The sequence below is a fragment of the Salvelinus sp. IW2-2015 genome, linkage group LG20 (assembly GCF_002910315.2).
Source record: "Salvelinus sp. IW2-2015 linkage group LG20, ASM291031v2, whole genome shotgun sequence".
Lineage (NCBI taxonomy): Eukaryota > Metazoa > Chordata > Actinopteri > Salmoniformes > Salmonidae > Salvelinus > Salvelinus sp. IW2-2015.
The window spans coordinates 64,292,097-64,307,597 of NC_036860.1; positions in this window are offsets into that span (position 1 = coordinate 64,292,097).

The window sequence follows — 15,501 nt, forward strand, 5'->3', positions numbered from 1 at the left end:
TTGAAACGTTGTCAAGGAGTAAAGAGCATACCATAAACACATTGAAACGTTGTCAAAGGAGTAAGAGCATACCATAAACACATTGAAACGTTGTCAAGGAGTAAAGAGCATACCATAAACACATTGAAACGTTGTCAAGGAGTAAAGAGCATACCATAAACACATTGAAACGTTGTCAAGGAGTAAAGAGCATACCATAAACACATTGAAACGTTGTCAAGGAGTAAAGAGCATACCATAAACACATTGAAACGTTGTCAAGGAGTAAAGAGCATACCATAAACTCACTCCACAGCTAACCTGAAATGTTGCGGACGGAGCCATCCAATGGGTACCTTTTGGGAGGCTCAACACATTGAAACGTTGTCAAGGAGAGCGTCGTGTGTGTTGCAGGGCAGTCGGACAGTGGAGGAAGCTAAACTGTTAGCAGGACACTGTTACACGTGCATGTGTAACCGATGTGAAATGGCTAGCTAGGTAGCGGTGGTGCGCGCTAGCAGCCTTTCAGTCGGTGACGTCACTTGCTCTGAAACCTTGAAGTAGTTGGTTTCCCCTTGCTCTGCAAGAGCCACGGCTTTTGTGGAGCGATGGGTAACGATGCTTCGTGGGTGACTGTTGTTGATGTGTGCAGAGGGTCCCTGGTTCGCGAGGGGACGGACGTAAAGTTATACTGTTACACATGCATGGCAAGCTCACACACACACACAAGTGTACTGCACACACGCACACACACACTAACACCATCCGACACACACAAACCTCTTGCATAATGATGGCGGTGTCAGACCCAGAGAGCCCACCACAGGACCATTACCACATGTGTTTGTGATCTGCTGATTTCTAGAAGGAGACTGAGGCTGTGTACCACTGAATATTTCATCCTGCATTCTCCTTTTTCTACTGATTAATAAAGTACAACTACAGACCACTATATATTTTTTAATTTCCTGAAAAACTGAATCTCTCTATTTCTCCATTGATATTTGCCCAGTGAACAATGAGGTAAGAAGACAGTTCTTTCCACTCCAGGGTCCTCATTTATAACCATTATGTCCATTTCACACTAAATATCTGCCTGGCTATTTCTGAAAAGACTGAGCAGGTACAAAAATATTGAGATTTATAAACTTGACGGACGCCATACATACGCATGTTTCCCGTTATAAATCCGACCCCTCCTGAATTTGTGCTTGCGTGAACGAGTATTAAAACTCTGCCAGAAAAACGCCCAAAATTCACTTTATATGGTGACAATAATGCCCTTATTTGCTGTATACCTTGGAAGTATTGGAATTAGGACAAGAGAGTTCCTGAAAGAAAAATACAATAGAAAATTGTTGTAGACCTGTAAACAGATTCAATTCAATAATGTTTTGTGTTAACCTAAAGATGCTCCACTGCCCACAAAATGTTAAACACTGTCTAGTATGTCTAATCGAAAAAATGATTAACTTCAGTGGTAGCCTACATACACACTTCAAAGCTATTCATCTGTTACATTCTAATGTACACAATGCATTCACAAAGTATTCAGACCCCTTGACTTTTTCCATATTTTGTTAAGTTACAGCCTTATTTTAAAATGTATTAAATCTTTTTTGCAAATTTATAAAATAAAAAAAACAGAAATATCACATTTTAATAAGTATTCAGGCCCTTTACTCAGTACTTTCTTGAAGCACCTTTGGCAGCGATTACAGCCTCGAGTCTTCTTGGGTATGACGCTACAAGGTTGGCACACCTGTATTTGGGGAGTTTCTCCCATGCTTCTCGGGAGATCCTCTCAAGCTCTGTCAGGTTGGATTGGGAGCGTTGCTGCACAACTATTTTCAGGTCTCTCCAGAGATGTTCGATCAGCTTCAAGTCCGGGCTGTGGCTGGGCCATTCAAGGACATTCAGAGACTTGTCTTAAAGCCACTCCTGCATTGTCTTGGCTATGTGCTTAGGGTTGTTGTCCTGTTGGAAGGTGAACCATCGCCCCAGTCTGAGGTCCTGAGCGCTCTGGAGCAGGTTTTCATCAAAGATCTCTCTGTACTTTGCCCCGTTCATCTTTCCCTCCCAGTCCCTGTCGCTGAAAAACATCCCCACAGCATGATGCTGCCACCACCATGCTTCACCGTAGGGATGGTGCCAGATTTCTTCCAGATGTGATGCTTGGCATTCAGGCCAAATAATTAATCAGACCAGAGAATCTTGTTTCTCATGGTCTGAGAGTCTTTAGGTGCCTTTTGGCAAACTCCAAGCGGACTGTCATGTGCCTTTTACTGAGGAGTGGCTTCCGTCTGACCACTCTACCATAAAGGCCTGATTGGTGGAGTGCTGCAGAGATGGTTGTCCTTCTGGAATGTTCTCTCATCTCCACAGAGGAACTCTACAGCTCTGTCAGAGTGACCATTGGGTTCTTGGTCACCTCCCTGACCAAGGCCCTTCTCACCCGATTGCTCAGTTTGGCCGGGCGGCCAGCTCTAGGAAGAGTCTTGGTGGTTCCAAACTTCTTCCATTTAAGATTGATGGAGGCCACTGTGTTCTTGAGGACATTCAATGCTGCAGAAATGTTTTGGTACTCTTCCCCAGATCTGCGCCTTGACACAATCCTGTCTCTGAGCTCTACGGACCCCATGGCTTGGTTTTTGCTCTGACAACTGTGGGACCTTATATAGACAGGTGTGTGCCTTTCCAAATCATGTCCAATCAATTGAATTTACCACAGGTGGACACCAATTAAGTTGTAGAAACATCTCAAGGATGATCAATGGAAACAGAATGCACCTGAGCTCAATTTCGAGTCTCATAGCAAAGAGTCAGAATACTTATGTAAATAAGTTATTTTTGTGGGGGGGTTACATAAAATTGTAAAAACATGTTTTCGCTTGTCATTATGCGGTATTGTGTGTAGATTGATGAGGAAAATATTTCTTTAATCCATTTTAGAAGAAGGCTGTAACATAACAAAATGTTGAAAAAGTCCAGGGGTCTGAATACTTCCTGAATGCACTGTTTAATATACTAAACCGCTACTTAAAATACTAGCCTATCTAATAGGCCCAATTAAATGAGAGATGCACATGGTCATTTGTTGTAGGCTACAGCTTCTTCAGGAATATGAACCCATCATGGCCTGAAAACGTGGTGAGGAATGTGTTCAGAAAATTGTCAATATTTATTATAAATGAAAAATTGTTTACTTGAGACATTTGAAATTAGAGTAGGCTATTCAGACCTAAAACAAGTACATGGAAAAGGTAAACCGTCTGTTCTACATTAAAATGCGCTCCGGATGGGATCACATATATCAAAATACTAGAAATAGTGTATCTATTTACTACTGTTAAGTGGGTCCAATTAAATGAGAGATGTGATGTTGTAGGCCCACAGGCAACTTTGCGAGTATCAACCATGACAGTCAGAAAAGTTGAGTCATTTATTATTTAATGATCATGAAAATTGAATAGGAAATAGATGCATATTTCTAATTATTTTAGCTCTTCTCACTAACGCCAAATGATTGCATCTTGTTATTATATTTACCTTTTGTTGTTGTTGTTATGAACAAGCGTGTCATACCCCACACCCATCTGCACAAAATACCTGGCTTCTTGCCTGCTTGCAAAGCAATACTTCAACCACTAGAAACCCTGCATATTCCTGATCTAAAGTGTCCAGGAAGCTAAGCACATTCTCATGTCAAGTTCCATTTTTATAAATGACAACTTTTGTATGAAAACTGGCGCACGTCTGTTTTGTGGCATTTTTTGGACATACGCAAGGTTAATAAAAGAGTCCCCACGTGTAGCTGTAGCTACAATAAAATACCAACTCCACAATATTGGGCTCCCAAGTGGTGCAGCGGTCTAAGGCTCTGCATCTCAGTGCTAGAGGCGTCACCATAGACACCCTGGTTTGAATCCAGGCTGTATCACAACCAGCCGTGATTGGGAGTCCCATAGGGCGGCGCACAATTGGCCCAGTGTCGTCCGGGTTTGGACGGTGCAGGCCGTCATTGTAAATAATAATTTGTTCTTAACTGACTTGCCTAGTTAAATAAAGGTTCAACAAAAAWWTTTAAATGATGATGTCATGAATCCGGCAAACTTGTAAGTGGTAAGGCACCTGGTGGGTTATAGAAGAAACTGGGTTCACTGTTCAGATGTGTCCATTTAACAGTATCAACACAGCATCCCCATTAATCAACAGCATTATATTCAACAGTATCATCTTGGGTACCAAGGAGTTTGTGCTTGTGAGGTAAAAACACCTGCTATATTCCAGTGCATAAATTGTTATAAAAAATATCAGTAACACATCTCATTCAATATCACCCAATTCTTTATTTTTCCCCAAAATTCAGATTTTCATAATTAAACATGAAACATTTTCATAATTAAACAAGGGTATGACTGTTGTTTTTTAAAGATTTGTGCTTGAGCCCTTCTGACTTGAAAAGCTGTTGTCTGTCGACTGGTGAAATAGATTTGTTAATGCCGCCGTCTAGTGGTCAAAGGGTACCATCACACTTAGTGAAGGGAAACCGGTCATGGGGCTTTCACCAAATTGTGCCGGAAAACGGGTTTAACACAATGCACATTAGTGACATCTGCTGGTCAGCAATGAAAAGCAGCGTTTGATGTTCATGTATACGTGTTTTTCTACAATATTAATAAAATCTCCGTTGCGAGGCAGCTAACCGCGGAAGCCTTGTTCACACTGCAGGCCTTAATTCTCAAATTAATTTAGTTTTTCAAATCCGTTTTGGACTACTGAATGTCAAATAGCAAGTTACAAGTGACCAAATCTGATGTGTGTGTGTTCAGACAACAGTCATTTGACAAGGCTACGCTAGTTGTCATAGTAACGATGGGTGTGTGCAGTGGTGCAGGCTGATTGTTGGTGGTGCTTGTGCTTCCTATCTATCGCTCAGAAGTTATGTAGCAGTGGAGGCTGGTGGGATAAACTATAGGAGGACAGGCTCATTGTAATGGCTGGATTGGAATCAGTGGAACGTGTCAAACATGTGGTTTACATATGTTTAATACCATTCCAGCATTTCCACTGTTATATTGCAAGCTAAGGTGACAACAATGCCTGCAGTGGATGTTCCCCAGTTGCTTTGAATGTTCAAAATCATAGGGTAAGAACACTTCTAAAAACCTCAAAGAATAAGATGATCCAACATTCAAAATGAGTCCTATAGCTGTTCAGCTTTCTAGCACATTCACTAATTTGTTTGTAAACAATTAACAAGCTAATTAGCTACCACTGTCAACAGAGTAGTAGCTAGCAAGCTAAGCTAAGTTATGCCAAATACTGAAAGTCTAAAAAACACTTGAGGGCAAATAAATCAGATTTGACCCTTCAGACACCAGTCACATGGCCAAAAAGATTTGTATCTGACTTCAAACCACCAACAAATGTGGCTTGAAGTATCTGATTCCATTTGCTTTTTGGTTGTCTCAGGAACTAGATCCAGGGCACCTGTACACCCACGACATCGTTTTAAAAGGGTTTGTCTTTTAAGACTTTGAACTGCAGTCTGATAGTAGTAAAGCCAGGACAAGCTCACATTTCTAGCCCAATGACCAGTCAAAACCCACCCAAAAGGCCGACAACTAGCCCACATTTGTTTTTACAGCAAGAGAGAAGTTGCCATATCTATACTAACTAACCATTTTCCCATAACGTTATCAAACGTTATGGGAAAATCAATTAAGAAGGAATATCATAGTAACTTGTAACGAAGTTAGAAGCAACATTTGGGTTGCCTCAAAATAATAATAATTTTCAGTTGTTATAAAGGAATTTGAATATGTGGCAAGAGAAAAGATAAGTAACATTACATTTTACTGTTCTAATTACAGTGGTAAGCAGTTTACAATAGCAATAAGGCACCTCACGGGTATATGGTATATGGCCAATACACCACGGCTAAGGGCTGTTCTTACCTACGACGCAATGTGGAGTGCCTGGATACAGCCGTTAGCTGTGGTATATTGGCCATATACCACAAACCCGTGAGGTGCCTTATTGCTATTGTAAACTGCTTACCACTGTAATTAGAACAGTAAAATGTAATGTTTTGTCATGTCCGCCAAAAAGTAAAACCTCAACATCAATATATGGAGTCAACATACAAGTGTAAGTAAAAACGAATGTAAATCAATTAGAAATTGTGCTACTAATGCACATGACGGAACAAACACATCTCGTAAAAATTATGTTTTTGTTTGGTTAGCTTTTGGAAATTGTAGGAATAAAACATTTTCCTTCTTCAGAAGATCCAGCTAGACAGGTTAACGTTATTTAGCTAATTCATTTGCTAGCTATCATACAGTAGACATATATTAATAATTATATATTTAATGTAAGTATACATACAATCATAATTGACTGTAGCTCATATAAAGCACCCACAAGGCACCGGTGGCTGAAAACACAATAATCGCGGGATGAACAAGTGACGAATTTCCGGTTAAGGGGCGGTCCATTTAAAACCTTTCCTTCCTCGCCCTGCAAGTGTATACTCGTCAGACGTCATCAGAAGTGTCCCCTTAATTTTAGGACTGAGGGGCTAGAGTGTGTTTGGACTGCTGCCTCATTTACCAAACAGGTTCGCACCTTCCATCATGCTTCCTTTTTTGGGGGTTTTAAGGTGAATCTATGGCATTATTTAGGATGCTTAAGACAGAAGCTTATACTTTACTAAATAAAACGAGTTGTTTGAACAACAATGTGCAGAAAGTGTGATTTCACATAAAAAGATTGTGAAAATAATGTTTCCCCGGAAATTGACCACATGCCCTGGATCTAGTTCCTGAGACCCCGACTCTACCTGCTGAGCTACCGTTCAAGTGACGCTACATGAAACACATCCTGACTAAACTGTAAGGTGTCCATAGAGGTCGGTGTAAGAAAGCAACTTGGAATAGAAGAAAGAACCTGAAATCAGTGGGATCTCGCATTTGAAACATACAATTTGAAAAAACATGCGATCAAACGAAGCTTCGACAGTCCTAATCATACTTCGACCCATAATATACTGAGGACCAATGAAAATGCCATGCGTGTATCGTTGTACGTTTTCTGGGCGCGGGAACGAGAGAATTAGAAAAAATACAGGGAAATGGAGACAAACACCCCACGAAATATAGTTTACGTCTTTCTCCGATATGCTTAATTTGCCTTTTATGTGGCTAATACTGTACTTCGAGTGGTATGGAGACAGAACGCAGTTCTGAAATCTGTGGCAATGTCCCAGATGTAAAAGTGTCAACACCAAAGCGGGAGGGCTTTTCCACAGTTAAAGGAGCTCATAAAATATGCGAATTAAATTTATTTTGGGTAGCAGACATATACAACAAAATGTACAATGTGGACCCAGAGGATATCACTTGAAGGTATTAATTAAAACGCTTGTTTCCAAAGTGGTCCTCGACGGTAAAAAACAACAACAACAAAAACACATAATGACAATACAAAATTACAAACAATCATAAATACATTAATTTATATTGACATCCTAAAAAGTGGCACTATTCACTGCACTTCTCCCTAACCTTAAACATCAACCATATTCATTTCACATTAAAACAATCTATTAATTGAACGTCACAACGATCCTTCAAATCAATACACCTGACCAGCAGTAGGGGGCAGTGGAGTGGTTTCTTTGACTTAGACAACCTTGTCCAAATGAAAAACTTTGCCTGCTTTTTAAAGCTATTTTTACTTTTTCTTTGCTTGATCTCTAAGGGAAGGCTATTCCATAGACAAATGCCTGTATGGAAAAACGTGCTCCTCGCAGTACTGTTAACTCTTGGGAGTTTACAAGACATAACACTGGCTCTGGTATTGTGACTGTGTTGATTATAGACCATATCAATGTGGTTTTTCACGATCATTTAAGATGTCAAACATATGATTATGTCCACTCTGGACTCCAAAGGCAACAAGCCCACCTCCCTGAACTCCTGTACCCCTATGTGGGTCCTAGGGGGAACATTCAGCATATAACATTCTTGTGCTCATTAAGCATAGTAGACTGGAAACTTTGTCCTCTGTTACCATGCTCAGCTCAAAAAAGTCAAACTGTGTTCCACAAAATTACTAATGAGTTGTGCACTGGGCAGGTTCATAACTACCTCTGTTGTAGCTTGGGGTGACACCATGTTGTAATTGCTCCAAATTCAAGCTTCTTCTTTCAGCTGTAGATAACTAACATCGTTATTTTTCATTTAGTTAGCTAGAAGGTTGTTGTCATGCTACATCATCCTTGCCGCTAGGTGGCGGTAATGTAGCATTACTGAAACATTATCAACAAAATGGTTACGGGTTTGAAAACTGTCAGAGGGTACTAGCATAGATAGAACAATGAGCACATCTTTGGTATTAGTGCACTTTCATCAAGGTACTATGGACTTTGCTTTGCCACAAATTAACTGGCAGAGATTACTAGTGCAGTAAGGTACCTTCATTAAAGTGCACTTGTACCTTCTGCCTGTTAATTTGTGGCAAAGCAAAGTACAAAGTGTGGCACCATTCAATATCTAGGTTTATTAATCTAGGTTTATTTCAAACGTATCATATCATAACCTCTAACACAACTTGGTGATGGTATCTTGAAAGTAATCTACCTGCCTTATCTCTAGGTCTAGATGTCTGATAACCAGACCAGATTATTATACAGCCTGAGATGTGGCATGTGGAAATATTCCATATAAGTTATAGGCCAAGGATTTAACTGAATAGGATATTACAGATGCACAATCGAGAGCATCCTGTCGGGCTGTATCACCGCCTGGTACGGCAACTGCACCGCCCTCAACCGCAAGTCTCTCCAGAGAGTAGTGAGGTCTGCACAACGCATCACCAGGGGGCAAACTACCTGCCCTCCAGGACACCTACAGCACCCGATGTCACAGGAAGGCCAAAAAGATCATCAAGGACAACAACCACCCGAGCCAACTGCCTGTTCACCCCGCTATCATCCAGAAGGCGAGGTTAGTACAGGTGCATCAAAGCAGGGACCGAGAGACTGAAAAACAGCTTCTATCTCAAGGCCATCAGACTGTTAAACAGCCATCACTAACACAGAGAGGCTGCTGTCAACATACAGACTCAAATCTCTGGCCACTTTAATAAATGGACTTAATAAAGGTATCACTAGTCACGTTACATAACGCCACTTTAATAATGTTTACATACCCTACATTACTCATCTCATATGTATATACTGTTCTATACCATCTACTGCATCTTGCCTATGCCGTTCGGCCATCGCTCATCCATATATCTATATGTACATATTCATTCCTTTACATTTGTGTGTATAAGGTAGTTGTTGTGAATTTGTTAGACTACTTGTTAGATATTACTGCATGGTCAGAACTAGAAGCACAAGCATTTCGCTACACTCACATTAACATCTGCTAACCATGTGTATGTGACCAATAAAATATGATTTTATTTTATTTGACTCAGGATACTAAAACATCCATTCCAGCTCCAAGTCACCTGTAAGTCTACTGATGTGGAATCGCTTTTGCATATCACTCACACATACACACATCCTAGTCCTTGTGTCTTTCCCATGTCCAGACCTCAAGTACTGGCCATGTCAACCCTGAAGAGGAGATGGAGGACCTGAAGAGGAGACGGGCAGAGTTAAACTCAGAGATTACACTGCTGGAGAAAGAGTGCGTACAAGTGGAGAATTACTAGAATAGAGTTGACATTAGATCATGATCATTCATTCAGATGTGCTTCACTATTACTACTCTACTAAATGGTAGGAAAATATTATACTTCTATCAAAGCTGATATAGATTGTGGCAGAGTAGTTAGTGTGTGTGAAGACGTGTGTGTGTGTGTTTTATCTGATAGTGTCCTAATATTACTGATAACATTAACACTTAGTTTTCATACTGTGATCTGTTATTACCAACCATATACTTGGCAGTATAGGTGAAACCATGTGTGAGGGATGAACTGTCTGTATGTCTATAGTGGGATCACAGTTGTTGAGTTGGAGCAGCACATTGACCTGCTGCATGAGTACAACAACGTCACAGACATCGGACAATCACTAGTAGACAGGATAGGTAAGGCCTACACACGCACACACACACACACACACACACACACACACACACACACACACACACACACACACACACACACAACACACACACACACACCACACACACACACACACACACACACACACACACACACACCACACACACACACACAACACACACAACACCACACCACGCATTCACAAGGTCACACACAAATCCCCATCTCACTATCTTTATCTCTCTCACGCACATACACACTAGGTACTAACTACTCTACCGTAATCTTATCAGCTTTGGTCAAAGTATATATAATTTCCATCCAGTAGATTAGCCACAGTCCTTAAAGAACATGTAAATTAGCCAATGATTGGGCTCTAATTTCAAATCGTTCAACTCTATTCTACTATGGTAAGTCCCCAGTGGATCTAATTTCAAATCATTCAACTCTATGCTACTTTACTAATTCCCCAGTGGAGTCTTGTCTTATTCAGGGACAAGTATTTGCAAAATATTGTTGAATGACTGTTGGCACCTGTCTGCTGACACTGAGGAAGTGTGTTAAGGTTCACATGGAGGGTGTTCTAATCACAGCAGATCTGTCACATCTATCTTTGTCTCAGGTTGGTTATTAGTTCATATTGAATATTAGAAGTAAACTGTTTTTCCCCAGTTGATGTTACTGGTGAAAGAAAGTCAACCATTTATTCCTATTAGTTTATACGTATTGCTTCTTAAAGAGTCCACTGTCTTTCTTTCCCAGCTAGCCACTGCACAGTACCCCTCAGACAGACAGTACAGCAATGTCAAGAGTATGATAATACCATCCTTCTACACCACAGTGTGAAGCAGCAGTGGTGCCGTTTCCCTCTTCACAGAGAGAGCCTTTCAGAGTGTCCTAAGCTATTCTACTCTGCTCTTTGACTGTGGGCTGAATGAGCTGTCTGGGGGTTAGTGGTAGGGGTGGCCTGTTGCAGGCAGTCATAGAGGTCATAGCGGACAGAGTCTACAGCGGATGTCGTTCTGGCCCTGGGTCGGTCGGTCAGTCTGGCTGGGAAGACAAGTATGCCTCTGTGTGTGTTGCAGACCTGGGTTCAAATACTATTCGAAATCTTTCAAATACTTCTAGCATTTGTATTTTCCTGCCTGGAGTGTCATATGACAGGGTTTTCGGACTATTCTATTTGTTCCATTAAGCCAGGCAAGCTCAATCAAGCACAGATAAAGTATTTAGAGTGCCTTCAGAAAGTATTCATACCCCTTGAAATATTCCACATTTTTGTTGTTACAGCCTGAATTRAAAATGTATTAAATCAACAACAAAAAATCTCACCCATCTACACACACAATACCCCATGACAAAGTGAAAACATGTATTTTTTAAATTTTACCAAATGTATTAAAAATGAAATACAGAAATATCTAATTTACATACAGTACCAGTCAAAAGTTTGGACACGCCTACTTATTCCAGGGTTCTTCTTTATTTTTACTATTTTCTACATTGGAGAATAATAGTGAAGACATCAAAACTATGAAATAACACACATGGAATCATGTAGTAACCAAAAAAGTGTTAAACAAATCAAAATATATTTTAGATTCTTCAAAGTTGCCACCGTTTGCCTTGATGACATCTTTGCACAGTCTTGGCATTCTCTCAACCAGCTTCATAAGGTAGTCACCTGGAATTTGTGGTATTTATTTTCTTCTTAATGCGTTTGAACCAATCAGTTCAAGACCAATGTATTTTTCGCAGCTTTTCTTAAGTCTCTTAAAATAGTCAACATTGCTGGAGAAAATGGTAGGGGGGGAATACAGAAGATAGCCCTATTTGGTAAAAGACCAAGTCCATATTATGGCAAGAACAGCTCAAATAAGCACATGGTCAGTCAATATCGAAAATTTCAAGAACTTGAAAGTTTCTTCAAGTGCAGTCGCAAAACCATCAAGCGCTATGATGAAACTGGCTCTCATGAGGACCGCCACAGGAAAGGAAGACCCAGAGTAACCTCAGCTGCAGAGGATTCTGCAGTATGAACTCTAAAGAGTTACCAGCCTCAGAAATTGCGCCCCAAATACAGTTGAAGTCGGAAGATTACATACACTTAGGTTGGAGTCATTAAAACTCGTTTTTCAACCACTCCACAAATGTCTTGTTAACAAACTATAGTTTTGGCAAGTCGGTTAGGACATCTACTTRGTGCATGACACAAGTAATTTTCCCAACAATTGTTTACAGACAGATTATTTAACTTATAATTCACTGTATCATAATTCCAGTGGGTCAGAAGTTTACATACACTAAGTTGACTGTGCCTTTAAACAGCTTGGAAAATTCCAGAAAATTATAATTATAAATCTGATAGGCTATTTGACATAATTTGAGTCAATTGGAGGTGTACCTGTGGATGTATTTCAAGGCCTACCTTCAAACTCAGTGCCTCTTTGCTTGACATCACGGGAAAATCAAAAGAAATCAGCCAAGACCTCAGAAAAAAAATTGTAGACCTCGACAAGTCTGGTTCATCCTTGGGAGCAATTTCCAAATGTCTGAAGGTACCACGTTCATCTGTACAAACAATAGTACGCAAGTATAAACACCATGGGACTACGCAGCCGTCATACCGCTCAGGAAGGAGAATCGTTCTGTCTCCTAGAGATGAACATACTTTGGTGCGAAAAGTCCAAATCAATCCCAGAACAACAGCAAAGGACCTTGTGAAGATGCTGGATGAAGCAAGTACAAAAGTACCTATATCCACAGTAAAACAAGTCCTATATCGACATAACCTGAAAGGCCGCTCAGCAAGGAAGAAGCCACTGCTCCAAAACCGCCATAAAAAAAGCCAGATTACGGTTTGAAACTGCACATGGGGACAAAGATCGTACTTTTTGCAGAAATGTCCTCTGGTCTGATGAAACAAAAATAGAACTGTTTGGCCATAATGACCATCGTTATGTTTGGAGGAAAAAGGGGGATGCTTGCAAGCCAAAGAACACCATCCCAACCGTGAAGCACGGGGTTGGCAGCATCATGTTGTGAGGGTGCTTTGCTGCAGGAGGGACTGGTGCACTTCACAAAATAGATGGCATCATGAGGGAGGAAATTGATGCGGATATATTGAGCTACATCTCAAGACATCAGTCAGGAAGTTAAAGCTTGGTCGCAAATGGGTCTTCCAAATGAACAATGACCCCAAGCATACTTCCAAAGTCGTGGCAAAATGGCTTAAGGACAACAAAGTCAAGGTATTGGAGTGGCCATCACAAAGTCCTGACCTCAATCCCATAGAAAATTTGGGGGCAGAACTGAAAAAGGGTGTGCGAGCAAGGAGGCCTACAAACCTGACTCAGTTACACCAGCTCTGTCAGGAGGAATGGGCCAAAATTCACCTAACTTATTGTGGGAAGCTTGTGGAAGGTTACCCAAAACGTTTGACCCAAGACAATTTAAAGGCAATGCTACCAAATACGAATTGAGTGTATGTAAACTTCTGACCCACTGGGAATGTGATGAAAGAAATAAAAGCTGAAATAAATCATTCTCTCTACTATTATTCTGACATTTCACATTCTTAAAATAAAGTGGTGATCCTAACTGACCTAAGACAGGGAATTTTTAATAGGATTAAATGTCAGGAATTGTGAAAAACTGAGTTTAAATGTAGTTGGCTAAGGTGTATGAGTTCAAGTAACAGACACATCTCAACATCAACTGTTCAGAGTACTGTGTGAATCAGGCCTTCATGGTCGAATTGCTGCAAAGAAACCACTACTAAAGGACACCAATAAAAAGAAGAGACTTGCTTGAGCCAAGAAACACGAGCAATGGACATTAGACCGGTGGAAATGTGTTCTTTGGTCTGATTTTTGATTCCAACCGTCGTATCTTTGTGAGACGCGGTGTGGGTGAACGGATGATCTCCGCATGTGGATTTCCCACCGTAAAGCATGGAGGAGATGGTGTTATGGTGTGGGGGTGCTTTGCTGGTGACACTGTCTGTTATTTATTTAGAATTCAAAGCACACTTAACCAGCATGGCTACCACAGCATTCTGTAGCGATACACCATCCCATCTGGTTTGGGCTTAGTGGGACTATCATTTGTTTTTCAACAGGACAATGACCTAACACACCTCCAGGCTGTGTAAGGGCTATTTGACCAATAAGGAGAGTGATGGAGTGCTGCATCAGATGGCCTGGCCTCCACAATCCCCCAACCTCAACCAAATTGAGATGGTTTGGAATGAGTCGGACTGCAGAGTGAAGGAGAAGCAGCCAACAAATGCTCAGCATATGTGGGAACTCCTTCAAGACTGTTGGAAAAGCATTCCAGGTGAAGCTGGTTGAGAGAATGCCAAGAGTGTGCAACGCTGTCACCTAGGCAAAGGTTGGCTATTTGAAGAATTGTTTAACACTTTTTTGGTTATTACATGATTACATATGTGTTATTTCATAGTTTTGATGTCTTCACTATTATTCTACAATGTAGCAAATAGTAAAAAAAATCTGAAAAACCCTTCAATGAGTAAGTGTTATGTGTATAAAGCAACCGCACCTGCTTTATGTCAGACTGACAGTGTCTGGAGGAAGTGTTTACGCAGAATTAAGAGAACTTAATGGAGGAATCTTTGTTTTAAACTTGCTCTCCTACATGGCACTGATATAAGAGGGTTATGCATTTGATTCCTTTGTGTTTAGGTACGCCCACATTTAGTATGTAAATATAAAAACCTGCCTCTGAAGTTCCGGTGAAAATGAAGCTCTTCTCTGTTTCCAAATTTAGCGCTCGCAAGTTTATGGGTCCAGTATAAACATAGGCCTAATACAAAACACATAATTTTAGTATAAAACAGCTTCATAAAAAACAATTTTAGTATAAAACAGCTTTATAAAAACATAATTTGAGTATAAATGTGTTATTTTCTAATTAAGTTATTCTTGAAGGTTGAAAAATACAATAAAAAGATAATACTTTTGCAGTATAAATGTGTTATTTTCTAATTAAGTTATTCTGGAAGGTTAAAAAATCCAATAAAAAGATAATACTTTTGCAATATAAATGTTCCTACATTTGTATTATCAGATGCTTTTATTTTTGTCTGCAAATTATGTCATGGGTGCGTGTACAGAGAGAAAGTGATATGTCCTCTTCTCTATCTACACACTCTTAGTAAAAAGGTGATATCTAGGACTTTAACGGGTTCTTCGGCTGTCCACATAGGTTAACTCTTTAAAGAACCCTTTTGGGTTCCATGTAGAACACTTTTTTTCATAGAGGGTTCTACATGGAACCCAAAAAGTTTATCCTGTGGGAGCAGTCGAAGAGCCCTTTAGGAACCCTTTCTTCTGAGAGTGCAGTGTCTTTAGAGGTTGTCTACTCTATGCTAGTCCACAGCCACATTGGCTCCTATTGTAGGAGGAAGTT